Source organism: Lissotriton helveticus, chromosome 1_1, assembly GCF_964261635.1.
Source record: "Lissotriton helveticus chromosome 1_1, aLisHel1.1, whole genome shotgun sequence".
Lineage (NCBI taxonomy): Eukaryota > Metazoa > Chordata > Amphibia > Caudata > Salamandridae > Lissotriton > Lissotriton helveticus.
In genome coordinates this window covers 215376422-215395063 of record NC_136057.1, presented here as the reverse complement: position 1 = coordinate 215395063, position 18642 = coordinate 215376422, and positions in this window count along the sequence as shown.

The window sequence follows — 18642 nt, the reverse complement described above, 5'->3', positions numbered from 1 at the left end:
ACTCATTACTAATCAGTCAAAGAGTGGGGAACAGCTCTGCCTTAAAGTCAGTCCAAATTCTATGGGGCACAGGATCAAGAGGAGACCCTGAGTGGACACCACTGGCCACCCTAATAAAATCATCCACTCCTAGAGGCAAAAACTCAGAAAGGCAGTTGAAGGCTTCTCCTTCTACACAAACAGTCAAAGCCTCAGCATCCATGTCTGCCCTATCATCACCGCCGATAGTCCCCGTGTTTGCCGCCCCTGAAAGTTGTTGACCACCTCCCAGATCCTCGATAATGGTTTTGATTTTATCATGGAAGAACCTAGCCAGGTCCTCACAGAGGGGCTGATTCACAGAACTAGCTTAAGACAAAATCCTAAACTTACTACTTTTGGTATTCACAGAAGTTAGGATTGTGTCTTAAGACAGACTTAAGACAGACTTAAGACAGAATCCTAATTCAAGTCTGATTTCTGCAATTTCGCTTCTTGGTAATATTAATCATTTATTATTTCCTACTTGTTTTGCTAATAAATGAATGATTAAAATTCTGACTTTTCGGGGGGAGGAGCTTCGCGCGGATCCAAGATGGCCGCGTGAGCACAGGGCTCCCGAGACCCCTTCCACCTCCTACGACTATCCTGTTCAATATCCTGATTAAGACGACGGGTTCGACTAGAAGAAGCCCTGCTGACACGAAATTGTCTTTCAGAATTCGATTTGGCCCCCGGGAACAGGACTTGCTGCATCTCGAACTTTATGGCCTACATCGGCGGAAGCCCACGGTCTCGATTTGCCGAAGTACCCGAGTGGTAATCGAACAACAACGGTCACTGAGGTTTGATCGCAACCCTCGTGGTACTTTCGGTTTCGGTTTTGGTCACTGTCCTCCGTGGCTTCCTGCCTGCCAGTACTGCTGGCCCACACCTTGCAGCCCGCCCCCAGCGCATCTCCTGCCTCTCGTATTTCTCGATTTTACACGGCGGAACTATAGAGAGCTACCTTCGCCGTACCCTCCCAGAGGTCTGCCAGGACTCCTTGGCCGCCATGTCGGGTAAACCTGAGAGCGAGAAGCGGGCCACCAGGATCACGAACCGAGGGGGCCCCACTCAGTCTAATACCATTGATCGCTTCGCCCGCCCGAAAGGCACCCCTGGGGGGCTGGGTAAAACCCCGGGTGAATTTGGAGAGGACCCTCCTGCGACAGACGACTTGACGCTGCGAGACGTCATGGGCTCCATTGCCAGTGTAAGGACCTCCATGGGCCAGCTGTACGAGACACTGGCCTCGAAGATAGACACTGTGGCGATCGAGGTCAACCTCATCAGAACAGATCTTGCAAAGACTAATGAGCGGGTAAAATCACTGGACATTAAAACAGCAAGTCTCACTACTGATGTTTCGGACCTTCAGACTGAGGTCCACAATCTCCGGAAGTCTAATGACTTGTTTGCTCGTCGGCTGGATGATTACGAGAGCCGGGCCAGGCGAAACAACGTCCGCATCATTGGCGTTCCGGAGCGTTCCGAAGAAGTGTCTACGGAACTTTTGGTTGAGGACCTTGTGCTGAACCACTTGGCACCTAAGGGCCTCAGTAACTTCTTCACCGTGGAGCGTGCCCACAGAGTCCCAGGTGGTAGGCCTAAATTGGGAGAGCCGCCACGGCCCATTATAGCCAGGATCTTCAACTTTCGGGACAGAGACGCTATTCTCCAGGCATAGTGCACCGGAGGGCCCACGAAATTTGACAATGCATCCATTAGTTTTTACCCGGACTTCACGCAGGCAGTGCAAAAACAGCGCATGAGCTTCACGGGTGTGAAACGATGCCTCAGAGACATGGGCCTAAAGTACGCTATGCTGTTCCCGGCCCGCTTGAGGGTCGAATATGAGGAGCGCACTTTATTTTTTGATCGCCCGGAGGTTGCTAGTGACTGGCTTGATACTCTGCCGACGCAGCGCGACCGATCTGAACAGTCCGGCGGTGCTGAAGGTGGCCTGGAGGAACGGGTGGAGTGAGTCCCCACCGGAGGGCCAGCTATATGGACTTGCAGCAGCGGTTTGATTATTACTGAGCACATGTATATTGTCTACCCGGGGGTGGGAGGGATCGGGTTTCTTCCTCCTCTAAGGGGTTCTTCTCTCTTTTCGTAGATTAGTTTAATGGGGCGACAGGCACACTGCAAGTTGGGGTGGTTCTTTGGATCGACGCATGGGTGCAGGGTGGGGGGGTGTGTGTTGGGTACTCTCTTGGGGCGGGGGGGGCTTCTGTTTCTTTGTTTACTCCGAGGTTTCATTTCAATGCATAATTCGCTGGACGTGACTGTCTTCATGCGGGGGGACACTGGTTAAATTTCTAAATTGGGGCTAGGGGGCTGAGGGTGTTGAGTTGGAATGTGAACAGGCTGGGTGATAGGATCAAGCGGGGGATAGTTTTGCAGTATTTGACACGTCTTTCACCCGATGTTGTGTTGCTTCAAGAAACTCATTTGATAGGGAACAATTGCCATGCGCTGAATAGGAGGGGGTATCGTCTGGTGGCGCACTCAGGTTTCACCACGGGTTCGAGGGGGGGCGGGCGTCTTGGTTCGTAACTCCCTCCCCTTGGAGATAGATGACGTCGTGCTTGACGATCGTGGCCGATACGCGGCCATTATGGGGCAATGGGAGGGGAAGACGATTTCCATACTCTCTGTCTATGTCCCACCAGGTCTACAGTCCACTACGTTCTCTGATTTGGGTGGGGTGGTCTTGAGCTTCCCCGAAGGCATGTTGATAATGGGTGGCGACTTCAATTCAGTGGTTAGTGGCGATGATGATCGTAACCCTCCCAGAACTCTCTTGAGATCGCAGTCATGGTTGGGTGATTTTCTAGATGCGATGGGTTTAGTGGATAGCTGGAGGCAACTGCACCCTGAACAGGCACAGTACACCTTTCACTCGGGAGCGCATGGTAGTCTTTCGAGGCTTGACTATATCCTAGTGCCAGCGGTGCAGATGGTCTCCGTAACGGAAGTACGACACCTGGCTAGGGGGATCTCAAATCACTCTCCACTTTGGCTTGGGATTGATTTGTCCTTGGGAGCGGAGGGCCGTGTTGCCCCGATCAACCCCTGGCACCTACGCAGCCCCAGAATTAGGGCTGCAGTGGTTAAATGCATGGAACACTACTTTAATGAAAACATGGGATCGGTGTCCTCTTCCGTTTCCCTCTGGGAGGCCTATAAGACTGTGATTCGGGGTCAGGCCCTATCCTTGATTGCTAGCGCAAAGAAAAGTAAGAATGAGGAGGTTGTTTGCCTTGAAAATGAAATCACAGCTTTGGAGGAAGATTTAGGATCTGGGGTTACACCTGAGAAGTTGCATGTTTTGGCCCTTAAACAGGTTGACTACAGGGCTCTGGTGAAGGATGCAGCCAGGATGACGTATCGTGTACAACAGGGGCGCATGTATGATGTTGGTGATAAGGCCGGGAAGTTGATTGCTTGGTTGGACAAGAGAGAGTGGTTGAATAGGGTTGTGCCTGTTGTGGAAAAGGTGGACGGTTCGCGGGTTGTGGACCCTGTTGAGATAGTCGCGGTTTTTGCTCAGCACTTCCAGAAAGTTTACGCGCCGGTCTCGGACAGGCCGGAGGAGGACTCACATTTGCTATTGAGAGATATCGCGCTGCCTAGCCTCTCGGAATCTGACCAGGAGCTTATGGAAGCGGATTTTTCCGCTGATGAAATAGCGCTCGCTATCCGTTCCCTTCGTTCAGGTAAGGCCACTGGCCCGAATGGTATTCCGGTAGAGCTGTATAATGGAGATCTCAGACTCCTTCCCCGGGATCAGAGATTGGCGTCCATTGTGGTCATTCATAAAGATGGGAAGCCCCGTGTTCGTCATATAGGCCAATCTCGCTTCTGAATGTTGAGCCTAAGGTTCTGGCGAAAGTATTGGCGAATCGTAGAGTTACAGTAATTGGTGACTTAGTACATCCAGACCAGTCGGGATTTATCCCCCACCGTAATACTGCGCTCAACCTTCGCCGTCTTAATGGCGTTCTGGCGAGGGCGGGGGCACTTCGTGAGCCGGCCATCTTGGTTTCTTTGAACGCCTCGATGGCCTTTGACACAATAGAATGGCCGTATTTGTGGGCGGCTCTCTCGAAGTTCGGTTTCGGACCGCGTTTCATCGGGTGGGTTCAGCTCCTCTACGAACAACCATTGGCTCAAGTGGTGGTGAATGGCAGGGCCTCGAAGTCCTTTGTTCTTGGCAGAGGCACGCGACAGGGCTGCCCGTTGTCACCGTTGCTCTTCGCACTTGCTCTTGAACCCCTTGCCGCGTGGCTTAGATGGGAGCCGTCGCTCAAGGGCATTAGTTGGTCCCCGGGATATGAAGATCGTGTTTCATTGTATGCAGATGATATCTTGTTGTACTTAACTTCCCCTCGTAAATCACTGGGAGTGTTGTTTGACGTGTTGCGCTCCTTCGGGAGAAACTCCGGCTTGACCATCAATTGGACCAAGTCCTGTATTTATACGCTCATTGGAGAAATGCCCTTACTGCCCCGTGTCTGCCCGATACCTGTAGTGCATGACGGCTTTAAGTATTTGGGGATTTATATCTCCTTGGACTCTGCGGTAAGGTACGAGAGGAATTTACTGCCGCCCCTTCGTCGGCTGCGGTCGGACGTCGCGGTTTGGTGTGGCTTGCCGCTGTCCCCGTTGGGGAGGGCCGCCCTGTTTAAGATGATGTCTCTCCCCCGATTCCTTTATGCCCTTCAAAATACGCTCGATCTGGTCCCCGCTAGTTATTTCCGTGAGGTTGAGGGCCTCCAACGGCAACTGGTATGGGGCGGGCGGCCTCGCATTGCGTTATCGAAACTGACTCTGCCTTGGTATGATGGCGGTATAGCGCTGCCCGACATCAAGCGCTATTACTGGGCATCTCAGTTGAGTGCTATCAACCACGCCATGTATGGTCCAACCCCTAACCCTGCATTCGAGATGGACAAATGGCAGCTACCGGGTGGCCACTACAATAGGGCACTTTACTCTAAAGCGGCTAGGAAGAAACTTACTGGTCCTACTGGGGTCGCGGTGCGAGTATGGACTAGTGCGACGGCTGCCACGGCATGGACGGACAGGCTGACCAGAGCAACTCCGCTTTATGCGGCTGAACGGCTGGGGAATCTCTGGGCCACGAAGGGGTTCGACAAGTGGGATCTTATAGGCATTAGTCGAGTAGGGGACCTCCTGATCAAGGACAGGATCAAGACTTTTGCCGAACTCCAGCGGGAATATAGCCTGAGTGATAGGGAATACTACGGCTATCTTCAGATTCGCCATGCAATTGCGTCGGTATTCCCGGCTGGTGCCGTTGTCCCGGAGTCCTCCCCCCTGGAAGATCGGGTGCTCGATGGACATGTCCCTGACAGTACCATCTCTCTTATATATAAGAAGCTTATTAACAACCGCTCTGACCTCCTTGTACAGCTTCGTAATGCCTGGACCACGGATGGGCTTGAGTTGGATGACGAAGACTTGCAGGCCGCGGTGTCGTCTCGGAAGGAAGTGGCGATTCCGGCGCGTCTCCGGCTAGTGCAATTGAAGATTTTACACTGCGTCTATGTCACGGGTCCACGCCTGATGAGGATGGGTTATTCATTGGATGGGTTGTGCAGGCGTGGCTGTGGTATGCTTGCTTCTTTTCTCCATATCATATGGGAGTGTCCGGATGTGGTGTCTTATTGGAGACGCGTGCATGACATTACGGAAGAGGTGACGGGAGTGTCATTACTGCCGGAGGCTAGGAGGTGCCTCTTGAACGTCTGGGAGCCGAATGATTATAGCGTGGCACAGACTCGGTGGGCCGCCCTTGGCAACATGATCGCCAAGAGGGACATAGCCCAATTGTGGGGGTCCCAGAGGGCACCTTCGGCGTCGGCGTGGATGGAATGCATGGATTGGTGTATGTTCAGGGAGAAAACGGTGTATACCGCCCGTGGCAGGCCTAGGAAATGGGGAAAGGTGTGGGGTCAGTGGAATGCGTATCGAGGAGAGATTTGTACCCCCCTTCGTAGACTCCGTTACTACCCCTCTGTCCCCATGACCTCGCATTCCATGCATCCTTCTCCTATAATACATAATCTGATTGTCCACTCTTGGCCCTTCTTTCCACCCCCTTAGGATGTATCCTTCTTTAGACCGGCCTCATTGGCTGGATTCCCCCCCCCCCTGCTGACGGAGATGGTCACCCCGATAGCAGTCATTACCTCGGACTTTGTTTCTGTGTTGTTTTGTTTAAAATATGAAATGTGAAACCTTTTTATTATCCTCCTACAGCCGCTAGCCCTGTTTATTAACGTGTAACATCGCGGCTGAACCCAGGGGTTGGTGAGCCTTATATTGTTTTCGAATGTGATGCAGATTATTACTGACCGGCCCGGTGGGGTTGTAGGTCTGTATTTGTATGACTTTTCTGGCAATAAAGGTTTTAAAAAAAAAGAAAACATTCTGACTTTTCCTTTCAGGTCATTAATGTTTGATTCATTTTTCTAATACATGAAATAAATATGCTAGAGTTTAAGAAATGGAGAATTAAGCAGGTCTTATTATCCTACGTTGACTTTTACTAGTAGATTCATCGACAACAGATGGTGAGGTATCACAAAGGGCCATATGTAGGTAAATACTATTTACAGATTCTAAAATACCGAATTTTACTTATTCGGTATTTTAGAATCGGTAAATAGTATGTAGCTAATGATTCGGTAAATTTAACCGAATCGGTAAAATTCGGTAAATACCGATTCGGTATTTACAGATTCGGTATTCCCCATTCATTCTTATGGGCCTTTAAGCCCATAGGAATGAATGAGAATTAACGATTCGGTAAATACCGAATCGGTAATAGAGGGAAGACTTACGAGGGTGGCAGGGTGTCAAATTGACACCCTGTTGCACCCCTGTATAGTAATAAAAAATAATAGGTACATTTATAGAGCGCAATGGTTACACTAAGACCAGTGTGTCCCCGCGCTGCGGTAGAGTCAGCCAGGATTCAGTTACCCACTACCACCACCCTACTTTTCACGGGGAAAGAGGTGCGTTTTTAGTTTTTTCCTGAAACAGCTCTCCTGGACCTCCATCCGGAGATCCATCGGGAGGGCATTCCATTGCTTGGCAGCCAGTAGGCAGAAAGGCCGACCTCCCATCCTGGCTCTCTTGATAGCAGGTACACACACCAAACCTACCCCACCTGACCTCAGCTGACGTGTGGGGACATAGGGGGGGGCAAAAAATACGAAGGGGCACTTCCCTGCAAGATCCGGTGACATACACAGAGTGCCTTGAAAATGACTCTCCCTTTTATGGGGAGCCAGTGTAGCGCAGCCTGAGCTGCCCTAGCAGACGACCTTCTCGGACGCATCAGGATTAAGCGGGCTGCCGCATTCTGCACTCCCTGCAAACGGAGCATACACTTGGTCGTCGCACCTAGATAGAGGATTTTGCCATAATCCAGGCGCGACGTCATGGGTGCACATGTGGCACACATACATGCCCAAAGGGCATGTATGTCTGTTACATGGCACTTTTGGAAAAGCACACATTTGCTTTTCCACAGGTTTTCGATATTTACCACCAACTTGTAGTTGGAGGTAAATAACGAATCCTTACATGTAAAATACACTCACTTGAGTGCTCCCTACATTAAGGATTCGGTAATTTACCGAATCGGTATTTAAGAGTTCGGTAATTTACCGATTTCTTAAATTACCGATTCGGTAAATTACCGAATCCTTAGATTTGGCCCCTACATCTCAAATGCCTAATACCGGTCGGTAACTGCCGAAATTCGTTAATTTTGTCCGTTACCGACCGGTATTGGGCTACCTACATCGGGCCCTAAATGTTTTATCTTAAATCAGTCATGGCAAATAGAACTAAACTGCAGATGTAAATAATGTCTAAAAATATAGATTAGATACCCCATTATAAAACTCCAAGCAGCTCTCCTCTGGTTTTCACGAAAATCCTCGGAGCAGAATATATGAGTGTATGAATGATTCGAAGGGCCCAATTCACAGAAGGAACTTAAGATTCTATCCTAAACTTACTACTATTTTGGTATTCACAGAATGCACTTACTACTTTTGGCATTCACAGAATGAACTTACTATTTTTGGTATTCACAGAAGTTAGGATTTTGTCTTAAGTCTGTTTTAAGTCTGTCTTAAGTCTGTCTTAAGTTTGTCTTAAGACAAACTTAAGACAAAATCCTAACTTCTGTGAATACCAAAAGTAGTAGGTTCATTCTGTGAATGCCAAAAGTAGTAAGTGCATTCTGTGAATACCAAAATAGTAGTAAGTTTAGGATTGAGTCTTAAATTCATTCTGTGAATCGGGCCGTAGTGTTTTGGGCCATCAAATGAATAGATTGTGAAGGCTCCTTTGGTTAAAGTGATGGTTTCTAGAGAATTTCTGGAGGACCGCTGCATCAGGTGCAAAGGTGTAGATGGCAATAGGGAGCAAGAAAGTGGATCAGCACAGGGCAGGGCATGGCAGTAACTGCCCCATATCTTAGTAGGTATTGCACAGTCCTGCTCTTTCCCTTTCACACAGCAAAACAACATTGGGTGCTGTGCTGCGTTGCATAAATAAAACAGTAAATTTCGCCCTATGTTTCCAATTAGAAATGGGTTCCTTAGTAAATGTATTGTTTTCTTTAGAGCTGCAACACCATCCCTTGACATTCCGCTCCAGAGATCTATTTTAGTACATTGTCTTTCCATTATCTGTAATTTTAGTATAGTCATTGGCAGACCTTACCGTCCTAGTCAAGGAAGTCGTTCATCAGTTATTGATGGAGTATGTTTAAGGTTTCATCCTGCTGGTTACTACCTTAGTGGCGTTTTATATCTGAATTTTGGGAGCTGCAGGCTTGTATGTGATTTTTCCCTGATGGATACATTGTGTTGCTCACGTTCAGCCAGGGTGGGAGAGTGACTGTGGAATCCGAGCCTGAGGTGTTTTGCTTAGAAACGTTACCCACATGTGTCTGCTGCCCAACGACAGTTTTTCCTCAGTAGGTAGGTGCAGAACGCATCCACATTGCTAGTTGTCAAAGCCGATTAACTAGGTGACAAGAGTCAAGATAGAGGAGCCTTAGCTATTCCTATGTGATGTACTATACATCACTAGTCTAAGGAGCAACCCAGTCAGATTCAGCATTAGCATTTGAGTCAATAGGTCTACTGCTACTGTGCATTACAAAGGCTTGAATGCCTAGCACACCTATGCCTTGAATAGTATTCTCTGGCTAGTTCAGGTGTATAGTATGCTGGTCTGAGGAAGCTGTGTAGTCATATTCCTTAGTTGGTGTTGTTGGTACATGTTGCTTGGTGTTGCCTTTCATTATGTATTTATTCCCCATGGTTTGATGTTTCGGTGGATTGTGTGTTCCTGCATCAGCCAGTGCATCTCTGTTTGAGGTTATCTGAACAGCTAGAGATAGCAATGGTCAGATAGTGTTCACTACCTGGTGGAAAGGCGGGATTTCACCTCTAGAGTCTGCTTACCATTCTCCAGAATCCCGTCACAGGTCGACTGGACCTTTTTACCTGTCATAGAATGAATTAGGCAATCTATTCACAATTATTCAATCCAATTTCAATGATTCACAATTTCTTTCCCCAAAGAACCACTGACTAAAGACTAAGTTTGAAGGTTTATTACATAACCAAAAACAACTGAAGATACAAACACCTCAGCAAGAGGTTCAAAAGATAAACAGGCACTAATACAAACATAATCCTACGGAAAAGTCTCAAACGACTGATGAATAATACGAGAATCAATTCCAGAATCATCAGACTAAGCAGTGTCTATAACCTGTGATCTGGTATGCATTGGAAAAAACATTAATTCAGATTAATCTGTCCCTACACTATACTATGTGACATCCCTACTCAGCGATAGCCCAGCCTAATAAAGGTGTCAGCAGTGGTGACTTCCAAAGAAGTTCGCCCACCTTTCTCTCTTAGCCTAAAGACCCTTTGCTACAACTAAGCTCCTTGACCATACGACCGCTCTCTCTAGCTCCTCAGCCCATCTGCTCTGCCTCCACCCTCGGGGAGCTGTCCCTAATACGAAACCCCACAATGTGAATGACACGCCTTCAGGTACGCCCCTCTCGAAGGTGTTAGCTTTCAGAATTTTCCATTATGGCACTTCTCCATCCTTGTCCGTGCAGACGTCCTTGGGTCCCAGACTCTCCATCGCTTCAAGTTGCTTCCTTGAATTCCTCGTCTACTCCTCCATGTCTGAGTCTAGCATCCTAACACTCTTACACAATGGACCCTTCTACTCTACATAGCGGTGCACCTGCAAGGAAATACATACAAATCGGCTCACATTCCACTAATGTTGCAATAATTTGCTAAAGGCATCCTTTACAACTATTCTACAGTTAAACGTTAAGCAAGACATTTTCGATCAGGCCTGCATAATTTCCATGGACTAGGCCTCTGCTTGTTTATAGGCCCAACATCTTACATGAGCAATCCCTTGGTTCTCTAGGCCTCCAACCTTAACAGCAAATACATTTTCTACTTTAAGCTAGTTATCGAGTATAAAAGACACAATTATGTATTTCAATAAAGCAGATCTGGATACACAATAGTGCTATTTAAACACGTTTCTCATTAGTGAAAGATTTCATTTCAACGACATCTCTAGGTTAAACAGCAATTGTAGATTTGCAACTCTTAACATTGGCTCTTCATGTTTTCTAGTACCAATTACACTAGTTCCCTATCCCACATTGCATCTAAACATGATTAGAAATCCTCTATATATACGGGTGCTGACTACTTGTACATATGATGCACCCCTACAATTTTCACTGTAAACAGCGCTCTCTCAGTTCCCCCCTTTGATGACCCGTGTCATCACCACCCTTACACCATCCTCAGGGTAAGAACCGAACTAAACAGAGCTTGTTGCCACTTTCCCTCGCTTGAGCATCTCCAATGCTCTCAAGCTACGATATTGACTGTCTTGCAGCCTCTCCATTCGCTGCTCTTGCACTCTCATCGATCTCGCCAATCTAGTTGACTTGTACCACTTGTACGTTCTTACCAAACCCCACAATCCAATCACACACGCCACTGCTATGATGAGGGGTTTCAGTACAAACCCAAGGAAACTTCTTCCTAAGTTTGCAAACCATTTTCCAACCTTTCCAAATCCCTTGCCAACCGTCTCCCATGCGTTCTCTTGAGTCAAATCCTCAATTTCATAATGGATTGCAGTAATGTTGCTTATATATTTCTCCAGATCTTTAGAGTTGTCTGGAATATAAGTGCAACATTCTTGTACCTTCAAACGTTTACAGACTCCTCCCTCTTTTGCTAGGATGACGTCTAGGGCAAGACGGTTCTGTAAAACCATTGTCCTGATCGACAATATCTCACCCTCAACCAACACTAATGACTAAGCTGTATTCATTGACAGTTCATCCACCACTGTTGCCAATCGTCTTATCTTCACATCATTCAAAATGACACCCAACATAGGTATCGCTGCTCCAAACACATCTCCAACAATTGCTCCAGCACTTTCCCCTCGCTTCACCCTCTTTTGATGCCCTCCCTCTAAGAGCGCAAAATCCTCAGTATGGTAAATCTTGGGAAAAATAATCACTAGATAGCATGTTCCATACCATTTCTCCGGCAGTCTCACATACGCATTCCTTCCGCATACAAAATACACGGTAGGTATCACCTGCACCACACTCTTCAAGAAATCTTCCGTGTAATATTCAATCGTGAAGGTGTGCTCACATGTAGTATGACCCACATAAACATTTTCATAATACGTCTGTGGTCTGTGAATGCACAATTTCCCTTTCTGCACTTCATCTAGAGCTATTGGACCATAACTCCTTCTTGACCTGTGCTGCTTCTCCTCTTCCGTCCAATCTACCTTGCCTTGTCCTGAATCTCGCAACCGTTTTTGCTTCGTGTACCTATCTTCCGCCTGCTCAATGAACTTCTTCTCTGTCTCGGATAATAAGCATGTCAAATTGTGTCGGTGTGCATACGGGGTGTCTAACTCTTGTGTGGGAATGTAGAAATATCCAAGTCTGTCCTCTAACTTATAATAATCCCACTTGTTCAAGTGCTTATAAGCAGGGACTTCTGGTAACACAGCATCATAATTCGAAAAGAAATATTCAAAATGATTTCGCCCATAAAATATACTAAGCAGCAGACTACATGAAATTCCATATGTCAATGGAAGGTGGTGGTATCTAATACCTTCGTCTACTGAAGCTGGTAATTGCATACACACATAACAGTCTTTCACATCCATCGCATCAATGTATTCATGCAACAACTTTGCATACGCATTCTGTCCAAAATTTCCTTTAGACAGATCTGTATGTAACCTACGACTTTCTGCAGTCAGCAAAGCCTTCTCTGCTCTTGCTCTGTCTTCCTTCTTGCTAGGGGTGGTAGGTGTCGGTGTCCCCTCAACTTTTACTATCTGCGCGTGTGGTGCAAAGTAGGAAACTAGAACTACTACAACTATAAGGAGTATCACTCCTCCTAAAAGGGTGCCTACTATGCACTTAGCTCTACGATTCGGGTTTCCAGTCGCCATGGTCTCGGCACAATGTAGTTCGCTCTCAGCAACCACCCAAAAAGTCTCTTTCTGTGTTATTTGAGTCTCTCGAACCACACCTGAAAGCAGAAATCCCCGTTTTAGTTCTTCTTTTTCTTCACAACAGACAACCCTAACCCTTCTCCGTCCTCTGTGGAAAGTCCCTAAATTTCTTCTTCTTCCACTCGGCTCTAGGTGAGTTCAACAGCTATTTACAAAAGTCTTTAATAATCAATGATGATATTCGCTCCCACTGCACATAGCACATAATCCAAAAGTTCCATGCGAAGTACAACTGCTTCGTATGATGGTATTTCAGGGCCAAATGTAGGAAAAATCAGTCTGTCCAGTATCAAATCACGTATCTTGCTTAGGTAAGGGGGATTAGGAATTGTGAGTGTCAGTACGCCTTCAATTTCAAGTCCAGGTACCAACGGTATCACTTCCAACTTAACGTTTGGGATCGTACTGGTCACAGTCACTGACCTCACCCTCCCGGACCTCAGTACACCTGGCATTTGTCAAAGGGTAGGTCCATTCAGGAGTGGCGTATCTTCGACAAGGTACTCTCACCCTCCTTGATCTTCTCGGACCTCTTTGCTCTGATTCTTGTTCTCCCTCCTCCGGGTCTGATTCTTTGGACACAGGAGCAAGATCTCTTTCGGAAGCCAATCTCACACTCAATCGCCTCTGCCTCTCGGGCCAACGAGCCTCTGCACTCCTTGCTCTTCTGCCTCTCGTTTGCACACCCTGTTCGTCCTCACTTTCAGCTTCTTCTGCGCTCAGATCACCTTCATCGCCACTTCCCCCTTCAGAGGCAGACTCAGTGTCACTGTTGTCGTGGTCGCTTCCTGCTCGATCAGGAGAGTGCCCAACTTCCACCGGCACCCCCACAGCTTGACTTGTCCCCTCTTGTGGATCTTCCGCCTCGTCCGGATTTTCCCCTACGAGAGGAGCTGTATTATCCAGGGGTGCTGGGACTCGCCGGGTGTGAGAAGCATGGATCCAATTTGGCAATCCACCACACTTCACAGCAGTTGTTGTCACCAAAATAACTTGGAAAGGTCCTCTCCAGCGTACATCCAGGCAGCTCTTTCGGACGTGCTTCCGCACCAGGACCCAGTCACCCGGACACAGGTCGTGACAAAGGTCGCTAGAAGCCGGGATTTCAGCAGCCTGCACCTGAAGAGACACAGAACGGATGACATCAGAAAGTCCCCTACAGTAATCAAGAATCAGATCATCTGTGATATTTAGCAAGGCTGTTGTGGGGATAGATGGCAGTCTCATAGCCCTCCCCATCAATAATTCGTGAGGTGAGAGTCCTGTCCTCCTGTCTGGTGTACTACGCATACTCATCAGTACCAACGGCAATGCATCAGGCCACTTCAGGGATGTGGATGAGCACACTTTTGCCATTCGGGCCTCGAGAGTTCCATTTATTTGCTCCACTATGCCAGAAGCCTCTGGACGGTAGCTACAATGCAATCTCTGGTCAATGTTCAGGGCAGAGCAGAGCATCTTCACAACTGCGCTATTAAAGTGCTTTCCTCTGTCCGATTCCAAAGAGGTCGGAACCCCGAATCGTGGCACCAACTCCCTCAACAACAGTTTTGATACTGTGAGTGTATCGCACCTACGAGTCGGATATGCCTCAACCTATCTAGAAAACACACACACAATCACCAAGACATACCTGAGGCGATTGCACCTCGGCATCTCAATGAAATCCAGTTGTATCCTATAGAAAGGTCCGCCGGACCTCCCAATGTGACTCAATGTGACTGGTGTTCTTTTCCCAACGTTCAACTGTTGACATGTAACACATCTCTGACATACTGCTTCCGCAGCCGTTCGGAATTTCGGGTTGTACCAAGTTTGCCTGAACACACGCATCATCGCGTCTCTCCCCAGATGTACGGGACCATGTATCTGACGTGCCATCTAACTCACCAGCTCATTCGGCAACACCGCTCTCCCATCAGCCGAAACCCACAAATCCAACTCTCCTTTGACACAACCAGCCAATTCCCACACCCTTTTCTCATAGTCTGACGCTTGCTCCTGCATGCTCTTCAACTCTTCCCAGGTATCAGCCACCTCAAGCATCATGCTTAACTCGGTTCTTTCCTGCGCCCCTTCGACTGTTTGTTCAGTGAATGAATATCCCTGCTCCGCACAGTAACGTGCGACTTCATCAGCATAACGATTTCCCATGGACACAAAATCAGCGCCTTTGGTGTGCGCTGTACATTTTACGACAGCTATCTCTGCCGGACCGTGCAAAGCCTCCAGCAGTAATCTGATAAATTCTCCATTCATGATTGGGGAACCCGATGATGTCATGTAACCCCTTTGGGACCACAATTGACGGAAGTCATGAACCACACCGAACCCATATTGGCTGTCAGTATATATGGTGATCCGAATCTTGTTGGCTGCCAAACAGGCACGCGTCAACGCAATTATCTCAGCCACCTGAGCGGAGTGTACTCCTTCCAGGCAGGCCGGTTCAACTATTCCAGAAATTGTACAAACAGCAAAGGCTGCTCTCAACTGACCAGTATTGTCTCTTACACATGAGCCATCCACAAAGTAAATTTCATCAGGGTCCACCAGTGGCTCATCAACGATATCTGGTCGGGGTTTGGTGCACAGTTCAGTTACATCGAGGCAATCATGGTCCTCCCAATCATCATCCAAGTCATTTGGCAATGGCATCAAAGTAGCAGGATTCAAGACCGAACACCTCCTAAGGGTCACATTCTCCGCAGCAAGTATAACCTGCTCGTAGCGTGTGAGCCTGTTGTTGGTCAGGTGTTGTGTCTTGGTCCTGGTCATCAACAATTCCACTGAGTGGGGCACATGTACTGTCAGTGGATGACCCATTTCAATGCTTTCACATCTTTCAATGCTGACACCTGTTGCGGCAACGGATTTGAGACATCCGGGCAACGCTGCGGCTACTGGATCTAAGGTAGCCGATAAATAAGCAACTGGTCTACGGGCTCCTCCATGATCTTGCACTAAGACTGCAAAAGCACACCCCTCCCTCTCACAACAGAACAGTGAAAATGATTTGGTGTAATCTGGCAAGTCTTCTCGCAACTCCAGAAACGCCATCATACAATCCTTGTCCCATGGTACCGGATCACTTACGTCCTTGTGCGTCAGTTTCTGCAAAGGTATCGCCTTCAGGGAAAAGTTGGCGATCCACTGGCGGCAATAGCCAACCATGCCCAGGAACATCCTAACCTCTCTTTGGGTCGAAGGCACCATCATTCTCATGATTGACTCAATTCTGTCAGGCGACACTTTTCTCTTTCCCTTCTCTATTCTGTGACCAAGATACTGTACTTCGGACAAGCAGTACTGTAACTTGTTGGGGGATACCTTGTGTCCATTCTCTGCCAAATGGTTCAGCAAGGCAATGGTGTCAATTCTACAAGCATCTTCGGTGTCTGACGCAACAAGGAGGCCGTCTATGTACTGTACGAGAACGGAGTTCTGCGGCAGTACCAGACTATCAAGATTCCGTTTCAGCAACTGATTAAAGATCGATCGGCTCTCAGTATACCCCTGAGGGATACGACACCACGTTAGGATGCGGTTCTCTATTTTGAACACAAAAAGAAATTGGCTCTCCTCATGCAATGGAATGGAAAAGAAAGCCTGACACAAATCAATCACAGAAAACCATTCAGCTTGGAACGGTATCTGAAACAGTATCACAGATGGATTCGGTACCACTGGACAGCATGGAACAACTATGTTGTTCACCTTTCGCAAATCCTGCACAATCCTGAACTTCCCACTTGGCTTCTGCAAACCCATGATCGGAGAGTTACAGGGACTGCCCATGACCTCCTTCAGAATTCCCTGTCTAATCATGGACTCAATCACGGGTTTTATACCTGCAAGTGTTTCTGGGGTTAACTTGTACTCGGGTGTTCTCGGGAATTCAGCATTCGGTCTTACTTGAATTCTGACTGGCTCTACTCCTTTGATCAATCCGATCTCCTCCCCTGTAAAGTCCCACACCTCCGGTGAGACTGAATCCCTCAAATCCCAAGGGAGTTCCTCCACAGTTAAAGCAGGGTACAATTCAATGCACACCTGTGTATTTGCAACCTTAAAGTCAGCATCATCATCATTTGTCTGCAATTCTATGCCCTTGGGGGTAAAATAGATGGTACAATTGAGTTTACACAAAAGATCTCTCCCTAACAGACACACAGGACTCGAATCACATACTACAAATTGGTGTCTGTCTCTGAAACTTCCGATCTTTACTGGGACTGGCTCAGTCAGGGGGTTTGTCATTCTTCTGTTTGCGACTCCCACAACTTGGATAGTCTGTCCTGATAAGGGCAAATTGGGGACTACTGCAGACCGCACAGTAGAGCGGGAAGCACCAGTATCAACCAAAAAGGTGGTGGGATGTCCATCCACGTCAGCCTCTACAAATGGTCCCCTCTGATCTACCTCCAGCACTGCCCCGAGGGTGCAGTCCTCCTCCTCTCTCAGGCACCGTCCCGTTACTGGATCAAAGTAATAATACTCGTCTCCTTCAACTATGAACGGCATCTGCTTGTAAACCTTGTACCCTGACGAAATTTTCTGAGGCTGAGGGACCGGAGCCCTAGGGGCTGAAGTCCCCCCTTTAGTCATCTTAAGCTTGGTTACTGTTACCTTCTGCACCAGAGGGGTTTGAACCTCCTCTTCCTCTTCCTCATCCTCCTGAACTTGGTTTTCTGGATTTTGGGGACACTCGCGTCTCCAGTGTCCGACCTCGTGACACTGGTGACACTTGGTCGTCTTTTTCAGAGTCCCCAGGTCTATCCTTGGCCTTGGGCCCTCCTCGTTGTCCTTTTTCTGTCCCCCTGATTTTTTCCCCAATGTTCAGTTGCCTGACTGACCCTGTCCTCCCGATTGCATCTGTACTAGCATCAGTTTATCCTTAAGCTTCCTTGTCTTGGATTCTATCTCGTCACTGCAATACCTCGCGTACCTCAAGATCTCGTCCAGAGGCTTGTTCTGCCAGCAAATGAAATGTTGCTGTATCATGAGACAGATATCAGGTCTCAGTCCCAGAACAAACTTGGACACAAACTGTCCCATGTCCTTTGGATCCATCACATCCAATCCACTATACTGTTTAAAAATCTGCAATAGCCTCTCATAATACTCATGGACTGTCTCCTTTGGTTCTTGCCTAGTCCGATCTATTTTCACCCAGTCAATGTCCTGTGGTGGTACCTTAGTCTTTAACCATGTGATCGCCTGCTCGTACTTTGCCATCACCTTGGGTGATGGTCCGTTCGTGGCAGCATCTCATTCTGGCTCCGCTGTGGGCCATTCAACACTGACCTTACATGCTATCCACAGATCTCCTGGGACCACAATGTCAAACAGCGTATTTAAATCAATCCACAGCACCTTTGAGATTTTAACAAACCTCTCTACCTGTTTGTACCGTTCCACTGGACTCTCGCGCAACTTTGGAAATGAGTTCGTAAAGGCAACCAAATCTCCCCTACTCCAGGGCACATGTACATAACCCCCATGAGCCACCTCCCGCAAGGGGTACGCTTCGGCATGCATCAACCCTCCTCCCGGTGATGTCTCAATAGCACTTCGTCTAACAGTCTTTTTCTTCGACCACCTTTCCTCCCATTTCTCCAACTGGGACCACGTTCGGATTCCCACAACCAGTTCCCTGATGTGGGTTTTTAATCCGATCACCCTCTTTTCTTCTAGATCTTGGTCTGAGTACTGCAACCTATGGCCACCCTGTAGTGCTTTTGTCCTTGTCAAATCCACAGCATACTTATTCGCTAATTCAGAGAGTTTCTCATGAGCTGTCCTAGCCCTCCGTGTAACATCTTTCGCTACAAACAACAGCTCATCTGGTTCATAAAGTTCGATCCTTTCTAGTGGCAGTGTACCTTCCACTATTTCCTCCACTTCTGACTTTAGTCTCAGCACATCTAACCTTCTTGCCTT